Raw genomic sequence first — 18,176 nt, forward strand, 5'->3', positions numbered from 1 at the left:
TACCACCTGAAATCATCTTATATATTAGTGGTGGTCTGGGACTATACTTTTGGGAACTTTGCTATATACAAATTCTCTACTCTACCCCCTGCCTATAGAATATATTTTTCATGTCTAATCTTTTTTTGTTGTTGTTCCCTCACTTCTTTTTCTAGTCATTTCAATTTAGTAAACATTGTGGTAGGCACTGAGGATGAAGATAAGATTCTGATTTTCCTTTTTCCTTCAAGGAGTTTATACTCTGTTAGAGGCCTCAAACAATATACAAATCCTACCTGTCTTTTTTTGATGACTAGCTCAAATTCTACTGCCTGTTATTATCCTTCATGTATTACCTCTATCCAAAGAGATTTTTCTCTTCTGAATTTTTCCTATTGTAATTTACTGTTCTGGATCATTTTTTTGATATTCATATTTTTGTATTGTTTTAGTGTTCTCATATTTATCTTCTTGATGAAGATATTCTTGCATTCTATGGATGTTGCATTTAGTGGGGACTAAGTAAATAGTTGTTTGGTTAGGCAGGGAAATACCATACTTCGTTGAGAAAAAGAACTCTACATTTCTTTAATCAGGGTTTTATTTCAGAAAAATTGTATTTTCTTGACAATGATACATCATGGACACACATTTTGAAAAATTTACATTTGAAAGCTGAAGTTTGAGACTGAGAGATATAAAAGATGAAATTTCTGAAGGGTCTTTTGCCAGATTGTATGCAAAGGAGCAGAAACTTCGTGGCTAAAGAAAATGTGAGAAGCCTATCATTTTAATTGATACTGTAGAACATTGGGAGCTAGTTTTGAAGTTGATGTGTTGGAGTGAAATTATTCAATTCTATTTTATTAGTTTATAAAATTTGGTGCTATTTTTCTTTAGTGTGACTTTTTTTTACTGTTCTTTTTCTTGCTGGCATCTTCTCTTTGGTTCATTTTTATTTTATCCCTTTTTTTCTTCATAGAACTTCCTTTGATATCATTGCTCTTCTTTTTGTCCTCATCTCCCTTCATGTCCTTTTTCTCCATCCTGTGCTCATCTCCCTTCATGCCCTTGTCCTCCGTCCTGTCCTCATCTCTCTTCACGTCCTTTTCCTCCATCCTGTGCTCATCTCCCTTCATGTCCTTGTCCTCCGTCTTGTCCTCATCTCCCTTCATTTCCTTGTCTTCCATCTTGTCCTCATCACCCTTCATGTCCTTGTCCTCTGTCCTGTGCTCATCTCCCTTCATGCCCTTGTCCTCCGTCTTGTCCTCATCTCCCTTCATGTCCTTGTCTTCCATCTTGTCCTCATCTCCCTTCATGCCCTTGTCCTCCATCTTGTCCTCATCTCCCTTCATGTCCTTGTCCTCCGTCTTGTCCTCATCTCCCTTCATTTCCTTGTCTTCCATCTTGTCCTCATCACCCTTCATGTCCTTGTCCTCTGTCCTGTGCTCATCTCCCTTCATGTCCTTGTCCTCTGTCTTGTCCTCATCTCCCTTCTTGTCCTTATTCTTGTTTTTGTCTTCATCTCCTTTCTTGTCCTGGTCCTCTTCCTTGTCTTCATCTCCCTTGTCTTTATTCTCCCTGTCCTCATCTCCCTTCTTTTTCATGTTCACCCTTCGTTCTCCATTTTCTCCTTCATCTTTTTTACCATCTCCTTTACTTAATTGGCCCTTTTCTATTTTCTTTTCCTTGTCCATATCCTCTCCATCATCTTTCCTTTTGTGATCTTTTTCTCTCTTCTTGTCTTTACTCTGAATTTTCTCAGGAAGCTCTTCAACTTTCACTCTAGCTTTTTTTTGTCCCTTTTCATAGTTCTCAGGGCCACTTACTTCTCTTTTATGCTGGTATTTAGGACCATTTTGGGTGTTTTGTGGCAGGATTGCCCAGATTCTCAAATGAATATCCTGTTCGGGGGTAGTTTTCCTTGTTTCTCTAGTGCCACTTTTTACCTCTGTTTTTGAACCTTCTCTCAAATTACCTGAAAATAGAATAGAGCATATAATAAAAGTGAATAATTCATATCTTAAGTAATTTTTATCTATTTTCATATCAAACATTTTTACTTTGTATTAAGTTTGAGTCAATACATTTGTCTTCCTAATAATATAAAATTTTTGAAGCTGTACACACACAAAGGATTAGATAAGAGGTCCTTGAAATACAGACTCTTTTCAGGAATTGAATTGAGAAAAAGGAAAAGGATAACCTAAAGGAATTGATAATTACTCAGTAGAATATGGCTAGAGTGTATGATTAAAGTTAATAGAGATGTAAACTGAAAAGGAGAACTTCTGAGAATATTATTATATAATGTTTATGATTCCTTAAGGAAGCTCTATCTCCCTATGAGTGATAAGAATTGCTAAACTAGAAATTTGAGAGACTATGAGGCTGAAACTTTCCCTAGCTCTCTCTGAGGTTTTCAGGGATTCTTCATTAAAAGTGATTTAGAGATGGTAGCACTACTTAAGGTAGAAAAACAGCTGGCTCTTGTAGTACCTATGCTAAAAGTAGGAATATTTATTGCTGTGTGATACATAACAAATTAAAATTAATATTTTTATAAATACAAAAAGTAGAGCATGGTTATGTGTTTTATTGAAATCCAGATTCTTTTAGTTATATTTTATTATTAATTTATCTTTTAATTGATCTTGAGAGTTTGCTTCTATCAATGCCCTTTTCCTTATTTAGTATAGAGGAAATAGGATGATTAGTTACTGAAATGGGATAAAAATATAATTTAAGCAAGTAATGAGAGTTAGGGGTCTCCCCAAATTGGGAGTGCATCATAGTGGCATCTCTTGGTCCTAGATACCCGTCACTGCACACTCAGATTTATTCAACTGTTTCTGCACCTGTGAATGATTGGCTCTTTGCTTTGGCTGGATTCTAAGTGGGAGTTTTGTGTTTGGGTATTGCATTGTTTGTCCTGGGTACCCTCATCCCCATTTCCACCCTTTGTGTATTTTATTAGCAAAGGAAAGTTAGCATTTGGGGAGCTGGAACACACAGCAGCTTGAAAGTTGTGGGAATAAGAATAAAGTAATTTATAATTTGTGAAGGTGGACAGGTGATGTTGGCGGTAGAGAGATGGAGGGGATCACTATGAAGAACATTCTTAACAGGGCTTCCGTCCTGAAATGTGGACACTGTGTCTTATTTCTTGTTTTGAGAAGGCTTATTAGACTGAATTAAAGACAGTGGAGAGATTATTGGATGAGGAATTAAAGGATATTTGAGTTCTATTACTTATTATGTGGTCTTTGCCAAAGACTCTTATTCTTTTTTATTTTAAACTTTTTCATTTGTACAATGAAGTTAGTAATACTGGCCATGTTTACCTCATAGAGTTATGTGAGGACAAACTGAGAAAAAGTACATCAATGTCTTTTAAAATTGCTAAAATATTATATGACAAATACATTTGAGATTAACCATTTGTAGCACAAGAGGAAATTTTACTATGAAAAGTAATTACTACAGTGGTCTTTTAATTTAAAAATATTTAACAGTTGTGTGTCAATAATATGAACATTTAGATGTTTACATAATCTATTTATATAATCTGATAATTTTAAAACAACCTCCTATTGAATATTATTTTCGAATTTTAATTATTGTAAGTAATGCTGTGATAAGCCACCTACTACATATGCCTTTGAAAAGCTGCTCTTTTTTTCTTAAAAAACATTTCGGGAAGTGTAAATTCTTAGTCAAAGGTTGTGCACATTTTGTATTTTGAAACATTGCCAAATGCACTCTTGAAAAGTTACACTATATTACCTTCATATCAATAGGGCATAGAAATAGAAATTTGGCCAAATCCTAAAAACATTATGCTCTGTAAACCTTTTCAGTATTTTGCAAACTGATAGATTAAAAAAAAAGAGCTCCTCTTTATCTGTATTTTTTAATTAACTAGTATTTTGGATCTTTAGCATTTATTATTTGACCTGTCTCTTTTGCTTTATTCCAGCTACCTCCTGCCCCAGAGATCATTATATATTGGGTATATAAAAGATTTGTCTGATACAAGTGGTTTTGTTTTCCAAGTTTTCATTTGCTTTTCAAATTTGTTTATGGTAATTTTTTCATATAGAATGTAAAAAATAGATGTTTAATTAATCAAATTTTTAAATTACAGTTTCTGTGTTTTACATCATTCTTAGAAAATAATCTTGCTTGTCAAGAGAGTACTGTAGGTTTGGGATCCCATGAAGAGAGGGGGTCCTTGGACAGCTCTCCTCCTCTCTTCACTCTGTCTCCACTGTGCCTCCCCTGACCTCCAGCCTGACTGTGGCTTATACAGTACCTTAACCTGCTACTAATCACAGAAAAAAGTGGAGGAGGGGGAGTGAGGCCAGAAGCCTGAGCAAGTGAGGATGGAGCAAGGGAGGGTAAAACCATTTGGGATTGGCCTTTGAAGCCCTGACCAGGAGTGGGGTGAGGGTCACAGGAACAGGGCCTGGTAGGTCTTCATCATCACTTGGAATGTGGAGGTGCCACTGTGTGGGTGATCATTAGGGGGCCTGTTAGGGCCTCCTGTCCCCCCTTTCTTGGCCTCACTCCTGTCCCCTTCTCCCTGACTTGGTGCTCATGCGCACCTCACAAGGGCTTGTGACCAGGGTCTGGATAAGCTTGAATTTGAATGAACTGAGTTTGTATTTCTAGTACCCTGGGTTTTTACATGTTTTGGGTTTTTTGGTTTGTCACTCTCAATAAAGGAAGTATATCCATTCAAAAAAAAAAAAAAAAAAAAGAGCACTGTAGGATGTTAGTTTACAAAGTACAAAGTAAAAACTTATTTTATAATGCACATAAATAACCTAATAATTTTTTAAAAAGTGCAGTCTTGATGTGAAACATCTTTATAATGGAGGATATTGATTTTTTAAATTAGATATTTTAAAAATTATTTTTTCCTTCCAGTTTTACTGAGATATAATTGACATATGTGTACAGCATAATGATTTGATTTATGTACATCATGAAATGATTATCACAAGTTTAGTGAACGTCTATCATCTCATAAAATAAAAGAAAAAAAAATTTCCTCCTTGTGATGAGAACTCTTAGATTTAATTTATTAGCAGTTCTCATATATAACATACAGAAGTGTTAATTGTATTTATCATGCTGTACATTAGATTTCTAGTACTTATTTATTTTAAAACTGGAAGTTTGTACCTTTTGACTAGTTTCATACAATACCCCCCCCACTACTCCCATCTTTGGTAACCACAAATCTGATATCTTTCTCTGTATGCTTGTTTGTTTGTTTTTCAAATATAATTGACCTACAGCACTATGTTATTACCTGGTACACAACATAGTGATCTGATATTTCTATACGTTGCATTTGGTCACTTGATCACCAGAATGTCTAATTACCATCTGTCGCCATACACCATATTACATTATTATTTACTATATTCCCCACACTGTACATTTTATACCTGCGACTCATTTATTTTATAAGTGGAAATTTGTACATTTTAATGTCCCTCACCTCCCCTATAATGGAAGATATTGATTAATATTAAAGATTTTCCAAAACTTTCAAGCTTTGAACTTGCATTTTCCTAGAAAGCAGGCTTGTATCAAAGAAAGAGAACAAAATCTGAAGTCAAAAGAACTGGTTTGAAATTCAGATTTATCACGTAGCAATTAGGCAACCTGTAGAAAGTCACCTCTCCAAGCCTTAAATCTGTTAAATATGTTAAAGGCATACTCACTACCTAATCATAAATTGAGTTCTTCTGGCACATATTAATTACTCAATAAATATTTGTTTAAAGTGAATAAAATTTCATGGATAAAAATGGTTAATTATAGGGAGTTCTCTGGCAGTCCAGTGGTTAGGACTTGGCACTTTCATTGCTGTGGCCCAGATTCAATCCTTGATCAGGGAACTAAGATCCTGCAAGCCTGGTGGTGTGGCAAAAAAAAAAAAAAAGTTAATTATAAAAATATTTGAAAAATATGAGAGGTCCAAGGATGAAAAATATCATCCATTGTCCCACCACTCTTTTTGTTTGTTTGTTTTTTTCTGAGCCCGGAGTCCTGAGCTCCCCATCAGAAAAAAAAAGAGAAAGATTATCCCACCCTACAGGGAAATGAAAAAGTTCCCAGTGAATGAAAGAATCCCCACTCCTCCTCAAACTTGGAGACAGGAGACCAAGTTCAGACCTTAGCTCAATTAACATGGTTATTATTAGTGACACAGCAAGTGATTTTATTCTGCTCTCTCAGGGGTCATGAATTCATGTGTTCTCAGAGACCAGGTAGGGTCACATAAATAGTGAGGGACCAGGTTGGGAATGCTACCACTCATTTTTGACTTATTTTATTCTATGCCCAGATGCTTGGAGTTTATTTTTAATTTTTTTTTTAACAGTAGTGGCCAAGGTATAATTACATTCTAAACAATTTTATGCCATGTTTCACTCAACAGTATAAGCCTTTTTCTATTTATTACAAACCCTGTGTAAAGTTTTTAATAGTGCTATGATATTATTTTACATAGCAAATATATAATAATATTTTAGGTTTATATTATTTGTGAGAAAGAGAGAGTGTATCTACACAGAATAACACATAGTAATTGAGTGTGGGAGATTCAGTAACTATTTTGTCTGTCTAGAAGTATCTGCAGTGTCTTTGCAATGCCGAGTTCTATGTATAGTCTGAGGAAAAACATAAAATTAAACTGGTATTAAACTAAGACGTTTAAAGAAAGCATTTAAACGAGACAATCTCTATTTCAGGCATCTGTCCTGATTTGGAGGCATTTGGTAGCTTTTATTTATTCAAAGGCAAATCTTACTATATCAAATTTCATTACAATCTTGAATTACTTAACTCCATAAGGAAGTGATTGTCCTAGTTGAAGGCTCATTTATTTTCAATAATAGTTGACACAAATTAATACTAAAGCTTTCTGGAGTTCATTTTAGAGAGAAAACAAATGCTTAATAAATTAAAATTAGTTAAAATATTTTTTAATTCATAAAGCTGCCTTTCCATTCAGTTCATTTAGATAATTTTAAGGCATTGAAATTCAAAGCTTGAAAAGGTGTTATGGTGGTCTAAGAAGTGAAACAAACATCTGTTCACCATCATACAGATTTAATTTTTAAAAATAATTGACATTTATTGAACAAAGTATATTCATTAAATCATTTAATCTTCCCAGGAACTCTATGAGCAAGGTACTATTGGTATCACTATTTTACAAATAAAGAGAAGGGTAAATTTAAATAACTTGTCATTGGTTAAAAACTGCTGAGTAAGAGAATAGGGACTTATATTGAGGTTGTCTGACTATCCCCACTTCCTCCACCAAATTGTCTTTTCTAATACAAATGTGATATTTAAACTCTTTTTTAAAATTGAGGTACTAGATTCAGATGTACAACATGATTCAATATTTGTATATCTTGCAAAATGATCACTACAGTAAGTCTAGTTAACATTTGTCACCATACATAGTTTTTTTTTTTAAGCTCTTTATTGGAATATAATTGCTTTACACTCTTGTACCAGCTTTTGAGGTACACCAAAGTGAATCAGCTGTATTTATATGTATATCCCCATATCCCCTCCCTCCTGTGACTCCCTCCCTCCCACCCTCCCTATCCCATCCCTCTAAGTCATCACCCATTATCGAGTTGATCTCCCCATTTTGTGCAGCAGCTTCCCACTAGCTATCTATTTAAAAAAAATAAAAAAAAATTTTATTTTATTTAAAAAGTTTTTGGATGTGCTGCGTGGCATGCAGTATCTTAGTTTTCCTACCAGGTAACAAACCTGTTCCCTTCTGCAGTGGAAGCGTGGAATCTTAACCACTGGACTGCTAGGGAAGTCCCACCATAAATAGTTATAAAATTTTTTTTTCTTGTGATGAAAACTTTTAAGATCTTTTAAAACTCTTTAATTTTTCCCCTAGCTTTATTGAAGTATAACTGACAAATAATGGTTTATATATTTAAAGCAAACAGTGTGATGATTGTATATATGTATATACTGTGGAATGATTATCACAATCAGGGTAATTAACACATCCATCACCTCATATAGTTGCCATTTGAATTTTTTTGTGGTGAGGTGGCTTAAGATGTACTCTCTTAGCAAATTTCAAGTATTCAATACATTTTTATTAACTATAGTCATCATGTTCTACATAAGACTTATTCATCTTATAACTGAAGGCTCATGCCCTTTGACCAGAGTCTCTCCATTTCCTTCACTCTTCAGCTCCTGGTATCCCCTGGTAACCACTGTTCTGCTCTTTGTTTATATGAGCTCAACTTTTTTTTCCCCTAAGATTCTACATATAAGTAAAATTATAAAGTTTTTATCTTTCTCTGTCTGGATTATGTTATTTAGCACAATGCCCTCCAGGTTCATCCATATTGTCACAAGTGGCAGGATTTCCTTCTTTCTCATGCCTAAATAATATTCCACTATGTATATATATATATATATATGTTTTCATATCTTGGCTATTGTGAATAATGCTGCAATAAACATGGAAGTGCATATATGTCTTTGAACTCTTGTTTTCATTTCCTTTGGATATATACCCAGAAGTGGAATTTTTGGATCAAATGGTAGCTCTGTTTTTGATTTTTTTGAGGAAACTCCATACTGTTTTCCATAGTAGTTAAAACAACTTTATATTCCCACCATGTACAAAGGTTCCCTTATCTCTACACCCTCACCAATTCTTATCTCTTGTCTTCTTGACGATAGCCATTTTAACAGATGTGAGGTCACATCTTATTGTGGTTTTGATTTGTATTTCCCTGATGCTTAGTGATGTTGAACATCTACTCATATATCTGTTGGCTATTTGTATGTCTTCTTTGGAAAAATGTCTATTCAGTTCCCCTGCCCAGTTTTTAATTAAATTCTTTTTCTCTTTCTTTTTTTTTTTAAAAAAAAAAATATATTTTGGATATTAACCATTATTTGATATATGGCTTGCAAATGTTTTCTCCCATTCTATAGGTTGCCTTTTCATTTTTTTTTTGGAGTGTTTCTTTTTCTGTGCAGAGCTTCTTAGTTTGATGTAGTCCCACTTGTTGATTTTTGCTTTTGTTGGTTGTACTTTTGGTATCATGTCCAAAAAAACCATTGCCCAATCTAATGTAATGTGAAGGAGTTTCTTTTCTGTTTTTCTTTCTAGTTTTATGGTATCAAGTCTTGTGTTTAAGTCTTTAATTCATTTCAAATTGATTTTTGTGAGTAGTTTAAAATAGGGTCAAATTTCATCTTTGTGCATGTGTTTTCCCAGCATCATTTGTTGAAGAGGCTATCCTTTCCTCATTTGGCGGTTCTTGGACCTCTTGTCAAATATCAGCTGACTGTATATGTGGGGATTTATTTCTGGGCTCTCTCTTCTATTCTGTTTGTCTATGTGTCTAATTTTTATGCCAGTACCATACTGTTTTGATTACTATAGCTTTGTAGTATAGATTGAAATGAGGAAGTGTGATTCTTCCAACTTTCTTCTGTGTCATGATTGCTTTGGTATTTGGGGACTTTTGTAGTTCCATACAAATTTTAGGATTGTTTATTTCTGTGAAAAATGCCATTGGAATTTTGATAAAGTTTGAGTTGAATCTATAGATAGCTTTGGGTAGTTTGGACTTTTAACAATATTAATTTTTCTGATCCATGAACATGGGTTATTTTTCCATTTGTGTAAAATTTTATTTCTTTCATCAGGATCTTGTAGTTTTTATTATACAGATTTTCCTTTTCCTTGGTTACATTTATTCTTAAATATTTTATTTTTTTGATGCTATTGTGAATGGGATAATTTTTTTTTCTTTTTCAGATTTTCATTGTTAGTGTATAGAAATGCAACTGATTTCTGTATGTTAATTTTATATGCTGCAGTGTTACTGAATTTGTTTAGTTCCAACAATTTTTTGGTTGAGTCTTTAGGATTTTTAAAATGTAAGATCATATCATCTGCAAGCAGAGATAGTTTTATTTTTTTCCTCTCTGATTTGGATGGCTTTTATTTCTTTGTCTTACCTAATTGTTCTAGCTAGTACTTCCAGTACTATGTTGAATAAGTGTGGTGAGAGTGGGCACATTTGTCTTGTTCCTGATCTTAGAGGAAAATATTTCAATTTTTCACTGGGAAGTATAATCTTAGCTGTGGGTTTGTCATTTGTGGCCTTTAATATATTGAAGTATGTTCCTTCTATATCCACTTTGTTGAGGGGTTTTAATCATGAAAGGATGTATTTGTCAGTGCTTTTTCTGCATGTATTGAGATGATCATATGATTTTTATATCTCAATATCACATTTATTGATTTGCATTTGTGGAACCATTCTTGCATCCCAGGGATAAATCCTACTTGGTGATGATGTATACTCCTTTTAATGTGTTGAATTTGATTTGATACTTTGTTGAGAATTTTTGCATCTATATTCATTAGGGATATTGGTCTGTAGTTTTCTTGTAGTGTCCTTATCTGGCTTTGGTATCAGATAGTGTTAGCCTTGTAAAATGAGTTTGGAAGTATTCCCTCCTATTCAATTTTTGGGAAGAGTTTGAGGATTCACACTAATTTTTCTTTAAATGTTTGGTAGAATTCACTAGTGAAACCATCAGGTCTGCTAGCCTGCAACTAGGGGTTGGCATGGGTGTGTCTCCTGCAAGTTCTTTGGTTGGGCAGGAATTTTCCTAGACTGTGGCAGAGTGGGGCTAGAGCTGAGTCTCAGGACTGTTTCAGAGTCCACAACTGGAACTGAGGATAGGAGGCCTGATACCAGGGCACCAACTGGTGTTACTGGGTCTCTGGGAAGGCAGGACTGAGAGCAAGGCTGAATCTGGGTCACAAGACTGCTTTAGGAGCCACAGTCAGGACCAACGTCAATGAGCCTTTTACTGGCATTACGGATAGGTGTGGTTTCTCATGGGTCCCTCTATAGGCAGCACTGACTTCTGACCAGCAGTAGAGCAAGGCTAGATTCAGATCACAGGGTTGCTTCAGGGTATGCACTCAGTGCTGTGGCTGGTGGGTCTTTTAGAGAGGTACAGACTGGTGTGGCTCTTCCCAGATCCTTGGCAGATGGAGACCATGGCCAAACAGGGTGGAGCTCAGTGTGTAGAGGGTTAGGGCTGCTTTTGGTCTGCAAGTAGAACTGTGTTTGGCAAGACTCCCACCAGGAAGTGGGCCTGCCTTTTCAAAGCAGCTCTCCTCAGTCTTGGGGTTTACCTCCTACCTGGATCCCAAATCTCCCCCAAAGGAACTTTTTTTTTAACAGTTGGTTATTTATTTATTTATTTATTTATTGGCTGCATTGGGTCTTCATTGCTGTGTGCAGGCTTTTCTCTAGTTGTGGTGTGTGGGGGCTACTCTTTGTTATGGTGCACAGGCTTCTCAGTGTGGTGGCTTCTCTTGTTGCAGGGCATGGGCTCTAGGCACGTGGGCTTTAGTAGTTGCAGCATATGGGCTCAATAGTTATGGCACACGGGCTTAGTTGCTCAGTGGCATGTGGGATCTTCCCGGAGCAGGGATCGAACTCGTCCCCTGCATTGGCAGGCAGATTTTTAACCACTGTGCCACCAGGGAATTCCCCAAAGGCAATTTTGTCCATGAATGGCTGCCAGATAGGGGAAGCTATTGTGTTGGGGAAGCAAGCCAGAGACCTCCTATTCCACCACATTGTTGACATCACTTTGCTTTGGATTCATCAACGACCACTTCTTGTCTACAGAATTAGACATGTCTGCATGCCTAATTCTAATGTAGACATTGTCTAGAGAACTAGACTTCTGCATGGCATAGAAAGTACAAAATTAATTTTCCTCAACAACTTTATCCTCTTTCTTTAGGATAGACACTTGGAATTGCTCACTGTTCCTAGAAAACACCATATACCTTGCTACCTTTATATGGAATATTTTCTCTTCTTGGAATATTTTTATCCCATTTTTTTCTTCGTACAAAGTTCTCATGCCAGGCTCAATTTTATTTGCATTGTTCCTTAATCTTATCTATGCCCACAATCTCCATTCCCTCAAAAAATTGGTTTAGTCTCTGTATATAATGTATATAATGTAAGTGCATGTCTCCTGTGAAAGCACTTGTCACTTGAGGCTGTCATGTATGATGTATATAGCTCTCCTGTTGCATGGGTTGCTGCATGAGACTCAGGAGATGTTTCTCTACATTTTTACTCCTAGAACCCAGTATAGTGGGTTATTATAGTAACTAGAATATAGCAGGATTTCAAGGAATGCAAAGTTATTTATACTACTCTTATGTATTTAATTATAGAAAAAGTAACAGCTATTGCTATATGTAGCCATTATTCAGTTTTACACTCATTTTATTTTGTCTCATTTAATACACATCCCTATGATGAACTGGAATACTTTTTATTTTACAGATTTTCCAGTTCATTTAAAGCTCAGAAAGATTAAGGAAATTTCCCAAGGTCATATTGTCACATGGACATTTCCCCCTATAATGAAAAAGGCTTCAAAAATATGATTTGTTACTGACTACATAAAATTCCATAGTTTTGACCTACTGTAATTTATTTACTCATTCTCATATTATTGAAAATTTGTTTGCTTATAATATATTACTATTATAAGCAAAACTACAGCAAACAGTTTAAACCTATGTCTTTGTGCTTCAGTTTTCTTATCTGAAATTTAGAGGTCACAACAGTATTTATCTTAAAGAATTGTTGTAAGAAAGATCAGATAGATAAAATGCTTGGCACTTAGTAAATACTCAATTAATGGAGGTTACTGTCTTTATTGTAACATATATGACTCTGGCACCTTGCTAGATGGGGGGAATTCAGTGGTGAGTAAGGTGGATATACTTCCTGCCTGGAGAATTTAATGCCTGCTGGGAATATAGATAAATAAAAAAGCAATCACAATAATGTGGTTAAGGGCTTTGACTCATTATTACCAATCCTAGGACCTATGTCCTTTTTAAAATGTTTATTTTAGTACTTATTGTTTCTAAAAGTTCATCTGTAATCCTAAAGTTACCATTTTGATATATCACTTTGAATAAATGAGAAGTAAATGTTTATAATCAGGGATCAGCTTAATAAGTGGCATAAATTTGTTTCATGCATAATGAATTAGTTAATAAGACTTGGACACAAAAAATATTTTGGTTCTTAGTATGTACTTTGTTTTGATTCCTAGTATATGCTTTTTTTCCCTTACCCCCTCCCCCTTAGCCCCCTACCTCTGAGTGTTAGGAGGAAATGAGCCAATGAGAGATAATACTTTTCTATTAATCTAATGACTTTGAGGTAGATGGATCTGTCCTAGCTTCTAATGAACAGAAGTTTATTCAGGTCAACAGGAATTTATTTAAGGTTATTCATTCAACCCTGATGACTTCTTCTGTTGATTAAACAATCAAACTTGGGGACCCATAACAGTCAAGCTATGTTTTTGTGAAGATTCCTGGTATTATGCCAGTCCCACCTACATTCTTTCTGAGGGAAATTATCTACTTTGGAAAGATAAGTGGGAGAAAGGGGCTTGAGCAGTGTATGCCTTTTTCTCCTTCTTTGACCATGAAACCAAACAGCTGACGTATTTTCTGTTTGAGAATATTTGGTTTTAAAATGACTCAAATTAAGTAGACGACTCAAATTAGGTGGGTTAGGGACATGTGGATGAATTGTTTCTCGACCTTACTTTCAAGGTGAGAAGCCCAGAAGCCATTCACAGCAATAAAGTAGGAGATGCTGAGAATGTGGAAGCAAAATAAAGTGAAATACGTAAATCTCAAGGTCTTGCCCAGCCCTAAGTGAAAGAATCAGAGTTGATCATGTAAGACATTAATGGAAATGGAATTGAGAAGTAGGCAAGGAAATTACCAAAGGGAGCTGAAAAATGGATCAAAGCAATACATAGACTTTTTGGTTTAATAATCTTATATAATCTTTGTAGAGTAGCATCAGAAATAAAACTGACAGGAATTAGCCATACCCTTTATGTAATTTAGGAAATATCTTGTGGTATGAATATAGCATTTTGAGTTAACTGTAGCTCTGAGAAGTAGATTCTATCCCCTCTGCAAGCTGCAGATGGGATGGGGTTGAGGCTCTCATTCCAGGCTTTTACTGTCTCCCTCAAGTCATAGCATTGAAACTTTTTTGATGAATTGTTGTGGTGTTACATAGTATAACCCATCTCCTTTTTTTCCTCCTTATTTTTTCTGTCTCATCTATTCCTTTCCCTGTTCCTCATTGCTATTTCTATTTTTGACTTTTTATTTCTGTATGGAATGACTTTTTGTTGTCAATAAATCATTAAAACATTCACAAGGAAAAAATTCTTCTCCTTACACTTTTGTTAATTATGGAAAATTACTGTTTTTAAAGCATCATTAATAACCTAAGAGCATAATAAATAATGAAGAGAAATGAATTAGTCTTAAGTTTTCCAAAGTTAGATATGATAGTTCTCTTGAAGAAACAAACACAATCATGTAACAACAATAAAGGATAAAGAAAAACACATTTGATGGGTGGGGTAGGAAGAGTGGAGAATGGAAGAAGAGTTTCTATAGATCTTTTTTTTTTAATTGAAATATAGTTGATTTACAATGTTGTGTTAGTTTCAGGTATACAGCACAGTGATTTAGTTATATATATACAAATATATAATCTTTTCTAGGTTCTATTCCTTTATAGGTTATTACAAAACATTGAGTATAGTTCCCTGTGCTATACAGTAGGTCCTTGTTGGTTATCTATTTTATATATAGTATTGTGTATATGTTAGTCCCAGCCTTCTAATTTATCCCTACCCGCCTTTCCCCTTTGGTAACCATAAGTTTATTTCCTATGTCTGTGAGTCTCTTTCTGCTTTGGAAATAAGTTCATTTGTATCTTTCTTTTCTTTTTCTTTTCTTTTCTTTTCTTTTCTTTTCTTTTCTTTTCTTTTCTTTTCTTTTCTTTTCTTTTCTTTTCTTCTTCCTTCCTCCCTCCCTCCCTCCCTCCCTCTCTCTCTCTCCCTTTCTTTCTTTCTTTTTCTTTTCTTTTCTTTTCTTTCTTTCTTTCTTTCTTTCTTTCTTTCTTTCTTTCTTTCTTTCTTTCTTTCTTTCTTACTTTCTTTTTCTTCCTTTCTTTCCTTTCTTTTTAAGATTCCACAGCTAAAGTGATATTATATGATACTTGCCTTTCTCTGTCTGGCTTGCTTCAGTTAGTATAATAATCTCTAGGTCCATTCATGTTGCTGTAAGTGGCATTATTTCATTCTTTCTTATGGCTGAGTAATATTCCATTGCATATATTGGGTTGGCCAAAATGTTCATTTGGGTTTTTCTGTAGCATCTTACGGAAAAACCCAAATGAACATTTTGGCCAACCCAATATATAACACATCTTCTTTATCCATTCATCTGTCGTTGGACACCTAGGTTGCTTCCATGTCTTGGCTATTGTAGATAGCGCTGCAAAGAACTTTGGGGTGCATGTATCCTTTCAGATTATGGTTTTCTCTGGATATATGCTCAGGAGTGGGATTGCTGGATTATATGGTAGTTCTATTTTTAGTTTTTAAAAGGAACCTCCATACTGTTCTCCGTAGTGGCTGTACCAGTTTATATTCCCACCAACTGTGTGCAAGGGTTCTCCACACTCTCTCCAGCATTTATTGTTTGTAGATTTTATGATGATGGCCATTCTGATCAGTGTGAGGTAAAATCTCATTGTAGTTTTGATTTGCATTTCTCTAATAATTAGTGATGTTGAACATTTTTTCGTGTGCATGTTGGTCTTCTGTATGTCTTCTTTGGAGAAATGTCTATTTAGATCTTCTGCCCATTTTTTTAAACCTCTTTATTGGAATATAATTGCTTTACACTGTTGTGCCAGTTTTTGCTATACAACAAAGTGAATCAGCTGTATTTATATATATATATCCCCATATCTCTTCCCTCCTGCGACTCCCTCCCACCCTCCCTATCCCAGCCCTCTAAGTCATCACCCATCATCGAGTTAATCTCCCTGTATTATGCAGCAGCTTCCCACTAGCTATCTAGTTTACATTTGGTACTGTATATATGTCAATGCTACTCTCTCATTTCATCCCAGCTTCCCCTTCACCTCTCCCCCCCAACCCTGTGTCCTCAAGTCCATTCTCTACATCTGCATCTTTATTCTTGCCCTGTCACTGGGTTCAACAGTACCATTTTTTTAGATTCCATATATATGAGTTAGCACACAGTATTTGTTCTTCTCTTTCTGGCTTCCTTCGCTCTGTATGACAGATTCTAGGTCCATCCACCTCACTACAAATAACTCAGCTTCATTCCTCTTTATGGCTGAGTAATATTCCATTGTAAATATGAGCCACATCTTCTTTATCCATTCATCTGTTGATTGATGCTGCCCATGTTTTTTTTTTTTTTTTTTTTTTTTTTTTTTTGGATATTGAGCTGTAGGAGCCGTTTGTATAGTTTGGAAATTGATTGCTTGTTGGTAGCATCATTTGCAACTATTCTCTTTCATTCTGTAGATTTTTTTCATTTTATTTATGGTTTCCTTTGCAGTGCAAAAGCTTTTAAGTTTAATTAGGTCCCATTTGTTTATTTTTGTTTGTACGAGGGTGAGCCAAAAATTATCTGCACTCTGGCTGTAGAATGCATAGAAGTTTTAATATAACCTGAGTGTGGATAATTTTTGACTCATCCTTATATTTCCATTATTCTGGAAGACAGATCCAAGATACTGCAATTTATGTTAAAGAGTGTTCTGCCTATATTTTCCTCAAGGAGTTTTATTGTATCAGGTCTTAGATTTAGGTCTTTAATCCATTTTGAGTTTATTTTTATATATGATATTAGAGAATGTTCTAATTTCATTCTTTTACATGTAGCTGTCCAGTTTTCCCAGAACTGTTTATTGAAGAGATTGTCTTTTCTCCATTGTATATTCCTGCCTCCTTTGTCGTACATTAATTGACCATAGGTGCGTGGTCTATAGATCTTTTCCAAGCAAAAACACAAACATTTTAGTGGGCTTTAGTCAGAAGCCATTGAATATGGTTGTTAATGTTATTCTTCTTGGGAGGAAAATAACACCTTTATATTTGTATCAGTGGTATTATTGTTTTGTACAGGACAGAGATTTTGGACAGAGGTATACCTATTTCATTTATTCTTTTCTCTCAGCCTCTAAGGGAACTGTAATCTTTTAAAATATGTTAAAATCTATTTAAAAATTTGCTCTCCTGACTTTAATATATCCTCTGTTTTCAGTGCCTTCTATCGATACTTTCTCTTTTCTTATTCTTTTTCTTTTCTCCTGGAGTCATTATTAGTATATTTCATAGCTTTTGATGACTACTCAGGATAACCATTCTCAGGTTATCACTTCTCTAATCTTCTCTCTTTCAGTAAACAGATCTCACTTAATTTAGGAATAAAAAGTGAGCTATGATTTAGGTTGAATAAGTACATTAGCTCATTGCCATTCCTGGGTAGAGTTGGAAATAGTATAAAAAATTTTCCAGATCACTTAAGAGATCTGTGGATACTAGAATTGTGAGAAACAGAGAAGGAATTTACTAGTGGGCATGGAAGGTACTGCTAGAAAACAAGCTGACACATTAGATTACTTTTTACTTTAAGTATGTAGTTCCTACTCATGATGTTTGCAGAGGTATATAAAAAATGAGACCTTCAGAGAAGACCAAACCCTTTGTTTTTTCCAGGAGCAGTAAAACATGGTAGAGATCAATTTCCCTTTCTTCCTTGTCAGGTTCACAAATGTGGTGGGTCTGGATATGTGATGGAGTATAGAATGCCTGTTTTAGAGCCCTTTTAAAATGTTATTAGTCCACAGCATTGAAACCTTCTAGGTAATTATTATAGTGTCATGTACATATGTATTTGTTTATTGTTTTCTCTTATTTGTCTGTCCTTACCTTAAAAAAATATGGACTGATTTCCCGTTGTTGATAAACATTTAAACATTTACCAGGAGAATTTTCCTCTCTTTGTTATTTCAGTTAATCAAGGGAGTTTGTTTTTCTTATAACATCATTAATAACTTGACAATGAGCAAAAGGTGGGAAATGTAATATCAAGTTTCCTCAGTGTTAGCAGTGATGGTTCCCAATAGGAACTATGAAAGAACAACAAAAAATTTGTATTTAGGGGAAAAACAATGTGA

The sequence above is a fragment of the Hippopotamus amphibius genome, chromosome 11, assembly GCF_030028045.1.
Source record: "Hippopotamus amphibius kiboko isolate mHipAmp2 chromosome 11, mHipAmp2.hap2, whole genome shotgun sequence".
In the NCBI taxonomy this organism is placed as follows: domain Eukaryota; kingdom Metazoa; phylum Chordata; class Mammalia; order Artiodactyla; family Hippopotamidae; genus Hippopotamus; species Hippopotamus amphibius.